The following is a 13,439-nucleotide window of genomic DNA, read 5'->3' on the forward strand; positions in this document are numbered from 1 at the left end:
TTGTTTTTACCAGTGACATTGCTGGGGTCTATACTTAGCAGTGGAATCTCTGGGTCAAAAGATATGGATATTTTAGTCACTTTTGCATAATTCCAAATTAATTTTCAGAATGGGTTACACAATCAATCAGCAATGCATTAGGGGACCTGATTTTCCACATCCCCTCCAACCCTGACCATTCCTGTATTTTGTAGTATTCTATGTAGGGTGAAATGTCAGGGCTATTTTGATAAGAATTTCTGTTATTATTAGTGATTTGAAGCATTCTTTCATATGATTGTTATCAACTTACAATCCTTTTGAGAATGATTTCTTTAAATATTTTGACTCCATATCTCTCTCTATTTTATATATTTTGAATATTTCTATTAATTGCCTTTGGATTCACATATATATATATGTATACATATTTGATACAACAATATAAGAACAAACACCATTCCTAATAGACACACAGTCAAGATATTTGAAGAAATTTTTCTCAAAAGAAGAAATGACTGCTTCCTTTCTTATCCTAAATGCATAGTTTTGTTTGTGCAAAAGTTTTCCAATTTTAGGTCATCAAAATTATCTATTTTATTTTATGTAATTGACTTTATCCCTTGTTTGAACATTTATCTCCTACTCATAGAAACAAAAAATAAATAATCTGCTTTTCTTCTTATTTTTTATGGTATTTTTTAATATTCATGTTGTGTATCCACTTTGAACTCATGGTGGAATATGGTGTATTCCATACCATAGTCTATGCATTGTTATTGTTATTGAGCTGCTTCAGTTGTGTCTGACTCTTTCTTTATGACCCTATTTGAGTTTTTCTTGGCAAAGACACTGGAGTAGTTTGCCATTTTCTCCTTCTAGTTCATTTTATAGATTAGAAACTGAAGCAAACAGGGGTAAGTGGCTTGCCCAGGGTCACAGAGCTAACAAGTGTCTGAGGGCAGATCTGGGTCTTCCTACTCCAGGCCTGGCACTCTATCCCCTCCACCACCTAATGGCCAGTCGCTGCATCAGTCTAAGCCTAACTTCTGTCAGAATGCTTTCCAGTTTTCTCAGCATCTGGTTTCAGGTTTATTGAACACTGGAATACTAAGTTCCATTATTTCTAATTCTCCCTTTTTAGGTCTGTCCAGATCTTCCTGTTGGGGTAGCTAGGAGGCCCAGTGGATAGAATACTGGGCCTGGAGTCAGGAACATCTAAGTTCAAATCTAGCCTCAGATACAGTAGCTCTGTGTCCCTGGGCAAGTCGCTTCACCCTGTTTGTTTCAGTTTCCTCATCTGTAAAATAAACTGGAGAAGGAAATAGCAAACCACTTCAGTATCTTTGCCACGAAAATCTGAAATGTGGTCATGAGGCATTGGACGGGATTGAAATGACTGAACAATGAACAAACCTTGCTCTTAATGAACATTGTTAAGTCAGGTAGAGTGTGCGAGTATGTGGAAGGTGATGAACTGTAGATAATAAATCCTTTCTTTTTTTTTCTTGAGGACACAAGGTTAAGACTATAAGTTTTAAAGACTGTATAGGTCCCTTGGTAAAATGAGGTTAACCATTGACTTCTCTAGTGACTGCGTGTTCTTCCCCTTTTTATTTTTATTTAATTTTCATTTGAGTTAAATAAGCCTGTTTTCTATTTAATGCATTGTTAGATTATCACTTTTGTGATAGCTGAAAGCCCTTCTTAACCTTCATGGCAGAGACCTAAAAATGAACCAAATAGTTTGTTTGTTCTCATTTGGTGGATGTAGAATACCCAGTGGAAAACCAGGGTTGGGGTACAAGCCAAAAAGGGAACAATTTGTGAGATTCTCCCAAAGTTGAACCCAGTCTATGTAATATCAGAAATATGAGTCTACAAAAGGGATGACAACTGAAAAGCGAAAGACTAATTAAATCATCCTTGATCCCTGTTATTCCTTTTAGACTAGAACTATTTGCCACAGTTATGTTAGAGCTGTCTGAAATGTACATGTTACTAAAGGAAATTCCTCTAATGATTTTAATTTGTACATGTATAAAAGATCTGAATATTGGGACAGAATAACCAATCAGCAGGTGATCTGAAAGGACACTTAAAAGCTCTGCTGTCCTTGGATTTATAGAGGCACCTTATAAAAGGTGGATTTTGTTTGTAAGTGCCTGCCAGTAATCGGAAGGGCCCAGAGCAGTCCCTGGAGTTATTTATCTGAGGTCACAGCCTACCCTGCTGTTCCAGGTCTCAGCAAACTTAGCCACAAAATGGCCTTTGAAAATGAACAACATTTACAAATGATCATCCTTTTCTGTTTTTCTCAGAAAAACTGTTACTCATGGTGTACTTCATTAGGAAAGCATTGAAGGCAAGGTTAGGTTTCTTGGTAATTTTAGAGTTTTTTTTAAAATTCTGAACCTTGACATTGAACTTGAAAGACAACAACTTAGAAAGAGAATCAGAGTGTGTTCCTCTAAATCCACTTTTCCTATAACTTTTTTCCTTCCTGGTCACCATACATGCAAAGCAGAGAATCAAATTTCAAGAGGAAAATCAAGATTGGAAAAATGTGAACATAAGTCAAGGTGATTTTTCCTTGGAGAAAGATGACTTCAGGATGGTCACATAAGCTTACACAATACACAAATATGATCTTGACATACCAGGCTTTAAAAGGATGGGGGGATAATCTTAGGATTCAGCTCTAGTTTATGGAAGAACTGTCAGAAATTTAAAGAATGTCTTTTTAGAAAATGTTGTAGAAGACCCGTAAATAATTCTGTCAAAGCAAGATGGCCAAAACAAATTTTTTTTAAAGCATGGTTTATGGACCTGAATTATTACAGCAGAATAGCTGAGTATTCCATCTATTTTTGTATCTGATCCCTGCTACTTGCTGAAAGCTATAGAAGAAGCCAGGCTCCAGTGATGAGAACCATACTATTGGAATTGTGGGATATAGGGGTCAGGAGGGATACCATCAGAAAGGCCAAATGGGTTAATAGCTATGAGAGGGTTGACTAATGTGATTAGATAAAGCCCCTCTACTTTGGGGCTGATGGTCTGGGGTCAGCTACATATAGTTGGCCAGTTAAGTTTGCACTTAGTCACCATTCAAGATAGCTAAACAATGAAGTGCCGAGAATGCTTCTTTTGGGGAGTGGGAACATGGATTCTGGAGATTCTCTGTCCAGGTGAGGAGAAGCAGGGCAGTGTGGTAGAAGGGTAGATGGCAAGATGGCCAGGGGATGCAGCTAGAAAGAGAACAGGCACAATGCCTGTAATCTCATTGACACAGGGAACTCCCAGATTCCTTCTGCCAAATTCCCTTTACCAAAGCAAGTCAGCACCTTCTCTGCAATTTATCATCTTGGGGAGTTTCTCAGAGTTCTCACTTAGCTTCTGGCTCAGTTTCCTCTACTGTTAAATAAACATAATAGTAGAAACTACCTGATAGGGTTGTTTTGGGGATAAAATGAGATATCTGTAAAGGCTTTGAACAGTAGGCACACAGTAGGCATCCTATAAATGTTTATTCCCTCCCTCTAGCACTGAGAGAAAATTGAACAACCAATTTATTTCAGAGGCAATACGTGAATGAAAGCCTTCCTAATTCCATATGTAAATAGATCCAAGATAATTTTGATGGGGAAAACAATAGTAGTTTGAGCGTGGGGGAGATTAGTAAAGGATTTATGTAGAAAATATCCCTCAAATTGAATTTTAAGGAAACTAGGGATACTAGGAGATGTAAGTGAGGAGAGAGTGTATCCCAGGCATGATGGACAATGAGGGTATGACTATGGAAAAGGAAGATGGCAGGTCATACCTGAACAGTAGTAAGAAGGTCATTTTGACTGGACCATGGAGTGTGTGAAGGGGTACAACATACAAAATTGGAAAAGCAGTTTGGATTTAGTTAGACTACGAAGGGCTTTAAATGCCAAATGGAAACATTTATATTTGATTCTAGAGGTAATAGGAAGCCACTGGAGTTTACTACATATCGTGTGATATGACCAACCTCACACCATTTTAAGGATGACTCTGGGCCCTGGGCACATACACATGCACACACACACATACACACACACAAATTCGCTTCCCTTAGGCACTGATTTCTGTGTATGCAGAAGTATACAGTTGGATTTAGGACAACAGACAGGGATTTGAGGGAAGCATTAATAGGCCTACCTCCACCATCATTGTGCTGAACTCATCTCATACAGCATCATTGACTTGGGCCCTTCTGTTTTATGTTCCACAATCCGTGCTTTGCAAATGGGTCTTTGCTAAATCTAATTTGTTGGCAGTGTACTATGTAAACAGTCTTCCTTCCTCCCCTACTTTATTTGAGTTATCACCAGTTCTCAATTTTATTTCTTTAGGCAAACTACATTCAATTTTCCTAATCTTTCCTTTAAAATTTAATTCTTAACTCCCAGAACTACTGTGGCTCTATATATAGAATAGGGAGAGTGAGGGAGATCACTGGAAGACCTCTCCAATTATACAGAGCAACACAGGGGTGAGCTTGGTACTGTAATTCATGGTATGGAATTCACAGAATTTATCAAGTTATGTAAGGGATTTCCACCTCCATCTCTGCTCCTCCTTCCCCCATATAATACTTCTTCAAATGCTTCAACTCATAGTGGTCTCCCTACACTATGCCATTCATAAACTGCCTGTATCACTCAATTCTGATTATACCGTTTGACTTTCTGTTTGTGTACTTCATAATTATTTCTTAGATATGTCTGTCTTTCCTTCCTAACTAGATTTTCATTATCTCAAGGAGAGGGATGGTGTCTCTCATTTCTATATAATCATATATTTAGAATTTGAAGGGACTTTGAAGGTCATTGAGTCTAAGCCTCTCATTTTACAGGTGAGGTGAGTGAAACTCAGAAAAGTGAAATGCTTTGCTCCAGGTGACACAGAGAGTAAGTGACAGGGCCATGACTAGAACCCAGTTCTTTTGCTGAAACCCATCAATGTCTACTCTGCTACATTCTTTTTATTTTTCGCTGTACTGGGCACTTTTAAGGTGCTCAATAAATATTTTTTAAAAATTATTTCAAAATAAAAGCATCCTATGTCATTGGGATGGATGCAATGGATGAGCTGACAAACAGGCCAGTGGGACCAAAGTTTCTAATTACTAAGTCACTTTATCCTTGCTCAAGACTTTCTGAAGTAATAATCTTTATTAAAACTATGGCAATATTTTAGGGTAATTGCATTTATGCTATATTTAGCCTACTGCTCTTAAGTGGAGAAGAGGGATTAAAGTTCCTTAGCTCCACAGGGCAAAACAAGGAGTTGTAAGTGCAGTAAAGAGGCAGATTTAGGCCAGACCAGGTTTAGGCAAATTTATGTCAGGAATAAAAAAACCTCAACAACTTTCTAACAGTGAGAGAGCTTCCTAGTAGTAGAATGGACAGCTTCAGGAGATGACTAGAAAGCTCCATATATAGGGTAGCTGATCACTTGTGTTGGGTACATATGTGCATATATCTAGAGACTGAAGGGACCTTAGAGGTTATCTAGTCCAACCCTCTTATTAGTTAGGAAACTGAGACCCAGGAAAGTCAAATGACTTATTTGCCCAATGTCCTAAGTGCCAGAGGCAGAATTGAAAACCAGGTCCTCTGAATCTGCAGTCAGAGTCTTTTCCTTGTAGCACATTGCCAACTATGTTGTGTAACAGAGTCTTGTATAGATTGGACCAATTGCCCTTTGAGATATTTTTGATCCCTGAGATCCTGTGGAAAGTTCATAACTCATATTTTCATTGCACTTTTGGTTTTATGAATCACTGAATATTGTAGCTTATTAAAACAGAAGACTGAGACTAGTGCGAATGCTCTGACATCTAGAGGGAGATAGTCCAACAATTCAGAATTTGGTCTAGGTTTTAATCCTAGATATGAGAAAAATAGTATTAAAGAAGGATAACGTAGGGTGGATGGGATAGTGATAACTCACAACAGAGACAAGGTAGCATTGCTTAATTCTCATTTTGCTTCTGTGTTCTCTTCCAAAGAGTTGAATGGAAAGAACAAAAACTGAGACTTGCTAACTGCTTGCCCTTGATAAATTTATCCTTTTGTTTGGATAAACTAATTGCATTCTCAGATATAGAAATACCTAGCTAATATAACTGCAGAGTCACTCTCAGTGATATTAAAAAGATTGTAGAGAATGGAGGAGCTACCAGAGGAATGGAGAAGGTCAAATATCTTGATTTTCAAATAAATAAAAGCAAAATTAAGCATTAACTATAAGTAAGTACACTTGGCTTCAATTCCCTGCAAAATTCCAGAATGTATTATTAAAGAAAGGGTTAATGAACATCTAAGAAAGGAAGTGGCAGTCATGAAGTACCAGCATGACTCATACAAAACTGGCTTGATTTCCCTTTTTGGAAGAATTATTAAACTGGCAAATGCAATAGTAATAGTTCATTTAGATTTCAGCCAAGTGTTTGCTAACGTAATTCATTATATTCTTGTGGAAAACATGGAGAGATGTGAAATAAACAGTAATAGTACAATTGTGCTCAATTACGTTCAGAATTAGTAATCATTAATGTTTCCATGACATCTTGGAAGGAGTTCTCCAATGGAGTGCCCCAGGGATCCATTATATATTGTGGATAACTTAATATTTTGATCAATGGTTTGGATAAATCATAGCTATCATGATTATAAAATATATAGATGACATAGAGCTGGGAGGTAAATCTAATACACTGGAGGACAGTCAGGATACAAGATCTTGACAAGCTAGAATGTTGGGCTAAATTAACAAAGTAATACATATGTACATGAAGTATGTATACACACATAAACACACACACATATATAGGATAAATATAAAGATTTAACATGGGTTCAGAAAATCAACTCTACAAGTATATAGTGGAGGATGCATGATTAGGCAGCAGTTTTCTAGAAAATATATAGAGATTCTAGTGTTCAACTAATTCAGCCAATATTCTGATATGACAGTCCAAGAAAATAAGCTAATGTGACCTTGATGAGCATTAAGGGAGGTATAGCTGGAGATAAGGAGGCTATAGACTTAGACTCGGTAGTATCATGTTTAGTTATGGGCACCATAGTACTAAAAAATGGGGAACATTCAGAGAAGGGTAGCTAGATTGGTAAAGAATCTGGAGTTAATGCCACATGATCCTCAGTTGAAGGAAATGGGTATGTTTAACGGGGAAAAAACTTAGAGGGCACATGATAAATGTATGCAAGCATTTGAAAGGTTTTCCTGCGAAAGAGGGTTTGTGTCTGTTCTGTTTTGCCCTAGAGGGTAAAACCAGGAACAATGGGTGCAACTTGCAAATAAGCAAATTTTGACAAAGTCAGGCAAAACTAACAAGAATTGTCCATGGTACAACAGCCACACCAGCAGGTAGTGGGTTCCACTTAATTAGAGTTCTTCAAGTAGAAACTTGGTAAATATTTGTCAGACATAAGATAAAAGAGTATCTTTTTTTTCTTTTTGGATTTGGGTTGGACTAGATGACCACAGAAGTCCCTTCAAATTCTGAAAGCCTGGGATTCTGTGTTTTTTTCCTTGATTTTTCTCTCCTGATCAGGTCATCTTATTTGCTTGGATTATACATACAAGCCTTGCTATAATGCTGTTCATGTGGCCCATTCCCTGGGGATTCCAAAAAGGAGAAGATCCTCTTTGTGAATTGCTTCCTTTTTGTGTTTGAATAGTTTAACTCTTTCATGTTGGGTCCAAGAAGGTCCCTCCTTAAGCTAAGCTGAGCAAGTGTCAAAGAGGGCAACCTGGGTGGTGAGATTTCATATGAAAATTGGTTAATCTAAGAATGTTTAGCTTGATGAACAAAAGACTCGGAAGAGACAAGACAGTTATCTTCCTGTATTTGGAGGGCGGTCACATGGAAAAGGGATTAAACTTGGTCTGCTTGACCCCAGGTGTCAGACAAGGAACAATGAGTAGAAGTTGGAGAGAGACAGATTTCAGCCAAATGTAAGGAGAAACAATCTATGCCAGTTAGAGCCACACCAAAGTTGACCCCATGTGGCAAAGTGAAAGGATGGAAAAGTATGGATGGGCTATGATCTGTATTCAAAGAGAATATAAAAACTGATGAGATCATAGATTCATTTGAATTTTTGAGGTAGGTGTGTGTGTGTGTGTGTGTGTGTGTGTGTGTGTGTGTGTGTGTGTGTATGTGTGGGGGGCAGGGAGGGAGAGAAGAAGAGATGGAGAGATTTCACTTTTCACTTATAAACTGGGTGGGGGCTCAGAGCTAATGAAGAGATTGTACATTTTAATTAATTTATGAGGAAATATCAGACTAGACTCCTTAATTGACCTAGAACCCAGAAAGAAGTCAATTAGTTAGAGAGGGGATGTTTGGGTGGTATGGGTAGCATGGGTGTTTAGCAGAATAGTGTACCACACAGCCTACTGTACCTCATCATGTCTACACATGAGGTATCATTCTTTAAACCTGTTACATATGTTAAGTGCTTTGTAAACTTTAAGGCATTGTATAATGCTAGCTATTATGGCGTCAGCCCATAGGGGCAAATTGCAATCAGAGTTGTTCTGATTTGTTGTTCTAAGATGGCCATGTAAATTCTTTATTCTCACAGAATTAACACAATTTGGGCTCTTGAAGATGAAATTTATCTTAATTGGGCAGAAACAGTGGTTTGTGTTTTTAAAAGGCAATGGTATTAAAGCCAATATCCTCAAGAGTACTGCTTAATAGCAGAGGGAAAAAGAACTCATTTTTAAGTTCTTTTTGCAGTGTTATATTTCCCAACTTGGGAATTGAATTAGTTAAGAATTGAAGTTGAAATTCTCACAATGGTACCCTCTTTCCATAAGTCTACTCTTTGTTGTTTTCCTATAATGCTTCTGTCCTATTTTACTTAAAAGATTGTGTGGTACAGTGGATGATGCAACAGAGCTTGAGTCAGGAAGACTTGGGTATAAATCCTCCCTCAGACAATCACTAGCTGTGTCACATGAGGAATGTCCCTTAACATCTCTGAGGAGCCCATTTTTCTAATCTGTAGAAGGGGGATAAAGACAGCTTCTCCCACTTGAGATTATTATTAAACTCAAATAAGATAATCACATAAATAAAAATGACTTTCTACAGCACATTAAATTTTACAAAATACTTGCATTATCTCATTTGAGCCTCATAACATTATAAGATAAGTATTAAAGGCATGGTTACCCCAGCTCACTGTAACATTTTGCCCAACACTGGCTGTAAGTAGCAGAGTCAACATTTAAACTCAGGTTTTCTGTCTCTGAATCTATCATGCTTTCCAGTGTGCCACAATCCCTGCCCTTTAATGTGAGCTATTATTATTGCTTTGGGTGCTGATGGGTGATAGGTGAAGGAAGGGGATGGATGCTTAAGAGTATGCTTTTTTCCCCTTCTCAGAGATTTTCAGCCTGAATTGTTGAGATGCTAAAAATACAGGAAAAAAGCAACCCAACTCCCAAAACATCTAAGTAACTGATGAGGGAGGGGGGAAAAAATCCCATTTTTTTTTTTGTTGTTGTTGTACAGAGCAGACAAGAGGCAAGGAGCCGAAAAGATTAATGTGGGCTTTAAAACCCCACAGAATGGGTTTTAATTTTCCAGAACAACATGCATTTCCTCTTTTCTTGACATTGTACCCTACACGACAAAGCAAAGTGTCTTCTAACTGCAGGCCACTGCTTGGAGCAGCCTGAAGTAATTAGTACAATCTTCCATCTGTTTGGCTATTAGTGTTGGGGAATATGAGGACAGCTGAGATTCCAAATTGAGGCCCTAGGGGTTAGAGAGGGTTATGAAGCTGCTTTCCTAAGAGCAATGCCTTCCTGATCTCAGCAGGAAGCCCCTCTTCGAAGTGATTACATGTACTGCACAAAATTCGAAGCCATCCAACAGCACACAATTTCAACTGGGGCCCCAGGCTGGCTCACTTTTCTTGACTCCTCCTGTGATCCCCCCACCCCTTTGATGTTTTTTTTAAACAAACTTGCTTAAGGCCTTCATGATTTGGCTGCTATGCCTACCTACTTGCTTCTTTGCAAGTGAAAGTCTGCATTCTCAACTCTTGTAGAGGAGGGATCAAAGGATCTGGCATCTGATGGCTTGGGTTTGAATGCCTCCTCTGATCACCTTGAACAAATCATTGGACATCTCTGGGCCTCAGTTTCCTTCTCTGTAAATGAAATACTGTGCTACGTTGAAATGAGTGCTGGCTCAAATCCTATCTTGATACTACCTATGTGACTCAGGTAAATCACCTAACTTTTGTGGGGCTGTTTCCTCATCTGTAAAATGAAGAAAGTTAGCATAGAGGGTCTCTAAGATTGTTTCCAGATATATGCCTGTGATCCTACACATATGTGGGACTAGAGATCATCCAGTTTTAAATCTGATGATTCTGTGAACAACCTTATTTTCTTTTTCAAACCATCACCCATCACAGCTCACACTGCACTGTCTTTCCCATAGTGACGCATCAGACAGCGAGCCATATACCCATCAAACATTAACACAGTGGAATGAATGCTGGATTTAGTCACTTCTCTCTCTCTGGGCCTGTTTCCTCACCTGTAAAATAAGGATATAAAATATAAAACCTCTAAGGCCCACTTTAGCTCATAAATCTGTAATACATGAAGACCTCCTGTACTCATGTTCACTTGTCCACAAGAATCTAGTTCACAATAATTAGGTCGTTGCTTTAAGCATTATCAGTTTGTTTGGCCACTCTTGAAGACTTTGGTTTAGACTAGAAATTCTTATCTTTTTTTTTTTTTTAACACTTTAGACTTCTATGGCGGTCTGATGAAGCCCGTGGGCCTTTTTTCAGAATACTGTGTTTAAATGTACACACACATTTCATATACGTATATATGTATGTATATTACATAACATAATTATATAGATATTATAGATGTATAATTATATATATTGTATAACATAAGACATACACATATATAACACATGTATAATACAAATATTATATAACATACATGTATGTGTACGTATGTATGTAATACATAGTATTACAAAAATCAATTTTATTGAAATGCAGTCACTAAAGAAAAAAAAAGAATTAGGTCATGAACCCCAGGTTAAGAACCTTTCATTTAATTGTTTCAGCTTGTAAAATTGTTGTATTTAATTAACATTTTTACTCCAGACCACATTTCAAATCATCCTATTCTGGGGCCTCAGCTCTGTCTACACAGTCCATGTGACCAAGGGAGAAGTCCAAATGGATTATTGCAGATCTGAAGAGAACCTTTGATCTTTTTAAAATTTGCTCAGATTAATTAATTACACCCATGTAGATTTAGATGTAGATAAATACAATTACATACTTAAGACTAAGCTGGAGTCAGTCTATACTGGCTTGAGAGAGCCAATTGTGAAATTTTCAGTATGATGATCATTTATGCCTTGGTGCTACAAATCAAGTCTTGATTTATTGTTTTCTTAATTGTCTAGACTTAAGAAAGTGATGAAGTATTAATAGTATATATTTGCCCTCCCTCTGCTCCCACCTCATCTGTTGGCACATCTTTAGATGAAACACATCAATGCTGGCTTCCAAATAATACCATGAGGCCTTTTTTTAAAATCACAAATTTAGGAACACCCTGGTCCCTGATGTACTTTTATTTTTATAGGAAAGCTCAGAGCATAGGTCTCATCTTTCTAGATAAACAGAAGAGAAGAGAAGGGAGGTTTATTTGTTATTCATTCTTCCTCAAGGAGATTTCTGAGTGATAACTGATTCTGTTTGTGGGAATCTTTTTTTTTTTTCATAAAAAATGATTGATGTTTTAGCAGTCTTACATCTCCTTCTATACACATAGATTATTGTTGAGGCATTTTATAAAGAATTATGGAATTTCCAAGTTGAATCCTCAGCCTAGTATTTAAATTCATAATCTGGCTTCCACCTACTTTTTCCTGTTATTTTTTTTCACATATTCTCTATTTCAGTCTAAGTGGCTTACTGTTCCACAGTATGTTACATGTCATGAGCCTTTGTGTCTTTGCACAGGTGACTCTCAGTTTGAGGGATACCTATTTGGAGTGCTATCCCTTCTCACCTCTACTCCACAGTTTCCTTCAAAACACAGTTCTGGTGCCATCCCCTTGATGAGGCCTTTCCTGATTCTCTCCAGTGCTTTGTGAAATTGCTTGGTATAATTCTGGCTGTATTTGTATCCCTCCAAAAGAAAATAAATCCCTTGAGGGTGGGTTCCATTTTTTTGTCTCTTTATCTTGAGCAACTAGAAGAGTTCCTTGAATGTTGTAAATACTTAATAAATGTTTAATTGAATGAAAGAGACTTGATATCATCTATCTCAGTGGGCACAGTGGCTGGATTCCAAGAGGTGTGTGATCAACCAGTGGCCCTCTCAGTGAAAGACAAGCCCTGGGATTGTTTCTACACAAACATATCTGCACTTTTTCCCAATATTCCCCCACTGCACCCCGCCATCTTGTACAGGCTCCCACCCTTCCCCCTTCTGAGCCAGGTGTCAGCCTTCTGAGTATGTATAACCTAACTCTTCATGGGCCATTGGGCCCTATCCCTGAATACTTAACCCTTGCCCTTCAAGTCATCTAATGGCTCCCACAGGCACCTCTTGGAGGACAGATACTTCAATCTGGGGCAGTGATTGATTTTTCATTTTGCATGGGGTAGAATGAGTTGTACAGGATGAGCAGGCATGGATGGGTTGTGATAGATTGCAAAGGTCATTGAATTATCTTTACTCTAAAACCCACACCTTTTCCAAACTTTCCTATTACTTTCAAGGACACCACCTTCCTTCTAGTCACCCAGGTTCACAACCTCCCTCTTATCTATGATTCCTCCCTGTCCCTCTTTCCCCATATTCAGTTGCCAAATCTCTCCATCATCTCTCATATCTTCCTCCTTCTCTCTACCCATGCATCCTCCCCCCACTGTGTCAGGCCTTCATTGCTTCTCCTGGATCATTGCAATAACCTCCTGATTGGTGTCCCTGCCTCAAACCTCTCCCCACGCAAGTTCATTCTCCACTCAACTACCAAACAGATCTTCCTGTGGCAGAGGCCTGACCATGTCACACTCTTTCAATAAACTCCAGTGGCTTCTTATTGCCTCTAGGATCAATTGTTACTTCATCTTTATCTCACCATTTTAACATGTTTTCTATTGTCTAAGTTTTAAATGTAAGCAATTATTAATGTAGTCTCACATGTATCCAGTTTATAAATAAGTAAAATATATATATATACACATATATATGTATATATATACATATATATATACATATATATGTATATATATGTATATATATATTCAGGGCACATGATCATTTTAAAAAATCAATAGTGTTACATGATCAAAAAGTGAGGAGGCTACTGTTATAACCTT

Source organism: Notamacropus eugenii, chromosome 3 (genome assembly GCF_028372415.1).
Source record: "Notamacropus eugenii isolate mMacEug1 chromosome 3, mMacEug1.pri_v2, whole genome shotgun sequence".
Taxonomy (NCBI): domain Eukaryota; kingdom Metazoa; phylum Chordata; class Mammalia; order Diprotodontia; family Macropodidae; genus Notamacropus; species Notamacropus eugenii.